This window comes from Belonocnema kinseyi, chromosome 2, assembly GCF_010883055.1.
Source record: "Belonocnema kinseyi isolate 2016_QV_RU_SX_M_011 chromosome 2, B_treatae_v1, whole genome shotgun sequence".
Lineage (NCBI taxonomy): Eukaryota > Metazoa > Arthropoda > Insecta > Hymenoptera > Cynipidae > Belonocnema > Belonocnema kinseyi.
Window position 1 is genome coordinate 2,676,162 of NC_046658.1, and position 4,986 is coordinate 2,681,147.

Sequence of the window (4,986 nt, forward strand, 5' to 3'; positions counted from 1 at the left end):
TCCACCGGGCCAAAGTGCTCCGAAGAGTCCAAAAACGCAACAATGGGTCGAAAAGGTTATGGCCTCCGTATTTTGGGATGCACATGGCATAATATTCGTGGATTTTCTTGAAAAAGGTAAAACCATAACCGGAGCATACTATTCATCATTATTGTACCGATTGAAAATCGAAATCGCCGAAAAACGACCGCATTTGAAGAAGAAAAAACCGCTTTATCATCACGACAATGCGCCTGTTCATTCGTGCTTAATTGCACAAGCAAAATTGCATGAAATCGGCTTCGAATTGGTTCCTCAGCCACCGTATTCACCAGACCTGGCCCCCAGCGACTGTTACTTGTTCCCTAACCTGAAGAGATGGCTCACCGGTAAGCGTTTTTACTCAAATGAGGAGCTCATAGCTGAAACTGAGGCATATTTTGGAGACCTTCCGATCGAGTACTTTTCGGACGGTATTAAAAAGTTAGAAAATCGTTGAACTCGCTGTATCGACTTAAAAGGAGAGTATGTTGAAAAATAAAACCGACTTTGGCCAAAAAAACGTCTCCGTGTTTCATTTTTCAGGGACTTATCAGACTGCCTAGTATTTGTCTTCATTGAATATTTGAAAACTGATTTTCTCATTCTCTTTTTATAATTTTTTTATGAAAATAAAAAATAAATAATGTATAAGCTTAGAAACATATATCCATAAGTAAAGTTAAGTCACATACCTTTTGGGTCAAAAAGTCATAAAATTGGAGTTAAGTAAAAATCCCAAATGATTTATTGGAAATTAGAGCATGAATAGTCCTTTTGAATTACTCGCGGGAAACCCTAAGCTCTTGAAAACTCGTAAATTAACTCTTGAATTTTGACACTTAGAAAACTTAGAAAACGTAAACACACATTCACGAACAGAATAAAATTTGAGAAAAAGGCTGTCTCCACCCTGGAACATCCTTTTAATCAGGCGGGGAGGTGTAACGATATAGATTTTCGGGCCCTAGAGCCCTCAAAACACATACTTTTAGTTACACAAAGTGTACCTCGAAAGCTAGTATCGACTAGCGAGATATCGATTTGTTATATCGATTGATCGATGAGCGTTCAAATTCAAATTAGAATTTAAAGTTTATCTTATAACTCTAACTTAGAAATTCCAGAATAAGAAAAATTTAGCAGAAATATTCATAATTTTAATACTCTCTCTCTCTCTCTCTCTCTGCCTGGAAATAATAGAAAGAATAAGAATTACAGATTAATTCGATATCAGGGAAATACTTATAGACTACGACGCAATAGGAAAGAGGTTAGATTCTTAGCATTTCTAAAGATGAGTTTTAGAGCTATTTTTAGCATCAAAACGTGCCTTAGAACGAATTTTAAAAGGAAATGGTATTATAAACATCTGCTCACAGTTTGAACTTTCGACCGAAATTGTTTGGATTTGTCAATCAACGAATTGGTCATATTGCGATTTAAATCTTTCAGTTTTTAGATATGAAGGCGGTAGTTCTAAGCCAGATTACGTTTCGCATTGACAACAAAAATTAGACGAACAGAATTTCACTGGCGCATTCATAAAATATATCATGTTCCATAAAATATATTTTAAAATAAACTTAAAATATTATAATTAATACAGCTTACTTGAAATATTCACGTAAGTTAAATGATATAAAATTTAAAATACAAATAATATAAATATTATTCAAATTATTTTTGGAGCTTTTTCAGAACTTTTCCATATATTTTTAATGATTTCCATTTTTATCGTAAATTTTTTGTAAATTTCGAAAAAATTGCCTCAAAATCTTCAAGATTTTTTTTTACAATTTTATCAATTTTTTAAAATATTTTGAAATATTATTAGGACAGAAAAATCCCGAATAATAAAATTCCCGATACTGTAAACTTCCTAAAATTATAAAATGTTTAAATCTGGAAATCCCGAGTTAAAAAATTCCAGAATACTAAAATTCTGGACAGTTTACAATATTATTGAACTTGAAAATTCCTGAATAATAAAATTCCAGGCCGAATGCTATCTAATTATAAAAGATACAAACTAGAAAATTCCCAAATTGTAGCAATTGAGAAAATAATGTTTTAATCAATATTACTTATTTATTAAAAATACAATAATCAAATATTTTAATTATAGAAACTTTGTTTAATGTTGATTTTTAAAAATTATTCTTTCAATTTAAAATAACAATAATCGTATACAAATGTTATGCAAAAATAAATTTAAAAACACGTGCGCTTCAAACAAAACAAAATTTGTAGGATTTAATTCAGCACAGATTAGGCGCGAATTTAAAAAAAAATTTCTTTAAATTATTTTATTTTTGCGAACTTTTTTGTAAGTGAAAAAGGATACAACGCACTTTTTCAACAACAACAAAATTCTGTCGGTAATTTTCAAATTCAGTAATATTATAAATTGTCCAGAATTTCGGGAATTTTTACAGTGATGAGAATTTTATTTTTCGGAAGAAGCAACTTCAAAATACTGAAAAATAAAATTCCCAAAACTAAAATTCATGAATTGCAAAATTCCTGAATAATGAAATTCCGGAAATTATAAAATCGGAACTTTACGATTCGGGGATTTTTTACTTTGGACATTTTCTATAGGAAATTTTCCAATTCGGTCGTCCGAGTTTTCATTTTTGGTGATTTTTCATTCATCGCTTTCGGAGTTTTTTCAGTGGTCCCATATTCTTATACCTTCTCTTAAAATGATGTCATTTTTCAAAATAAAAAGTCAACATTTAATTTTGAAATCCTCAAAGGTAATAATTTTCTTTTAAATTATTTCAAATCTTTTTAAATGATTTTTGAAAATTTTCGGAACTTTTAATTATCTTTTAAACGAATTCTAATTTTTTCTAACATTTTTGTAAATATTTTTAAATGTTTTGGAATATTTTTATGCATTCTCTTTGAGTTATGGATTTTTTCGAAATAACACAGTGAAAAGAAAGTGTTAATGAAGCACCAATATTAGGGTACCATATACCTGCAACATGAATTACCCTTGCGTTGTGAATGCTGCACCGTAATATAGGGTACAGATTCCTTATCACTTGGGGGACGAAGTGTCCATCACTTGGGGTACGCATTACTTACTATTTTGGGTACGACGTGTCCGCTTCTTGGGGTACGAAATGAAAAACGTCATTATCGACGCATAATATACGCGTTCGTAACTTCTTAAATACTTCTTAAATACTTTTCAAGATTTGAAATAGCCTTGTCGAAATGCATTGTTTATTATTTTGACAGCTTTGCTAATGGTATGTCATGGTCATTGAAGTTTAGCAGGTGCGTTGTTAGCACTTTGTAAAATTGCGCCATTACGTATTTCAGATTAAGTGGGGATATCCAAGATGTCTGCACGATGAGGGGCAAACAATAATACCAAATACGTGGGACGAAACTTTATTTTCATAATAACTTGGAAAATAATAATTTTTTACAATAAGAGTATTTAGATATTATTTATATTTTTTAAAAACTATTAAATTGAATGATTAAATTGATACTTTATTCTGTAACTGTGAAAAATAATTTTTCCCAAGTCATTAACTAAATTAAGTTTTATCCTCTGAGATTTATATTATTGCTTGACCCACATTATACAAAACACTTGCCAGGTAGCTTAATAACTTAAAATACTTAATATTAGAAATCTTAGTGCATATATAACTGGAGGGAACCAGGCAATGACAGAGTTGTTGGCAAAATAAAAGACAGACCGCTCATCTCTAAATGAAGGTTAAATAGTTTCCATCCATGCGCAAGTTAAGTTCTATTTAGGGAGCAAAATTAAAAAGACCAATCATGTTGCTGTGGCAGAACGCGGATATTTCTGGCATGAGCAGTAGTTATTCCTGTGTATTTTTAGGTTATGTAAGGCCATGTGTCAATTTAAAAATACACAAGAATCACTACTGCGAATGCTCGAGATATCCGCGTTCGCTCACAATATAACTTTTTATCTTGCATAATTCGTACCTTAATAAGAATGCATAGTGGAGCATAGGCATGTTAAGATTACTAGAAAAGTAGAGCATATGGATGCTACATTCCCCACGCATGAAGTTGTTCAATATTTAAAATGAAAAGGTCTTTCTATACGCGTAATAATAGCATCCTCAGATTTAACTGAATTTAAACAAAACAAAAAAAAAATATTAAGAACTCGTACAAATTCAATTTGATAAAAATAAGACATATTTTATCGAATTTTCTATTACTAGAAATCAATCTAGAGAGTTTGAAATAGTTTTCAAAGCATTACATTATTATGAAAGGTAAATGTTATGATACAATTTTAACATTATTATTATTATTTATCATAATAAGTTTAACTTCATGAATTAAAGAAATACTTATTTAGATAAGAATTGAAAATATGAGAACTGAATCTACAATTATTTGGGACCTATAGAACTATACAATTTAAATAATAATTTATTTTTTGTCAATATGTAAATTTTTATTCAATTCTCGTACTGTTTGTTGCGTAATTATTTACATGAAAGTAGCAGAACTTCGATTTGAACTTCTCGCCAACAAAATACGCAAAATTATATTTATAACTCGAGCATTTAACGTTTTTTTAACAATAAATAATGCCTTGAAAAATAGAATAAACATTCTAAGCATTCATGCATCGGAATCCTACCCCTAGTAATTTCAATCACTCTCATACCTCTAAGCCTATTTTCACAAAGTGGAATACGCCATGGACATAGGAAACAAGGGACTAGGTATGCTATTGCGGGGGTGATGCAATGAGGGGGGAGATTCGCCACCTTTTGATGTCCCGCGACAAACATGGCAGCGCCCACATGTTTATATTTTCATGCATAGTTTGTCGGCAAAAATACTCGTGCGCATAATCAAATGGCACATCGTAAGATGGCGGCTCTCCCCACTCATGGAATTCTTCCTCCTCCCGTGGTTTCAACCCCGCTCGCCCAGTTAGGATCG

The 4,986-nt window shown here is 31.2% G+C and overlaps 1 protein-coding gene across 1 annotated transcript in view; it reads right to left on the reverse strand.

The window, feature by feature from the left end:
• The window catches only part of LOC117168124, a 14,476-nt gene extending 9,741 nt beyond the window's left edge, over positions 1-4,735 (reverse strand). Inside the window, exon 1 of the mRNA XM_033353531.1 lies at positions 4,706-4,735. The gene's annotated coding sequence lies outside the window, so the exon portion shown is untranslated. The remainder of the gene's footprint in view (positions 1-4,705) is intronic.
• Positions 4,736-4,986: the final 251 nt, after the last annotated feature.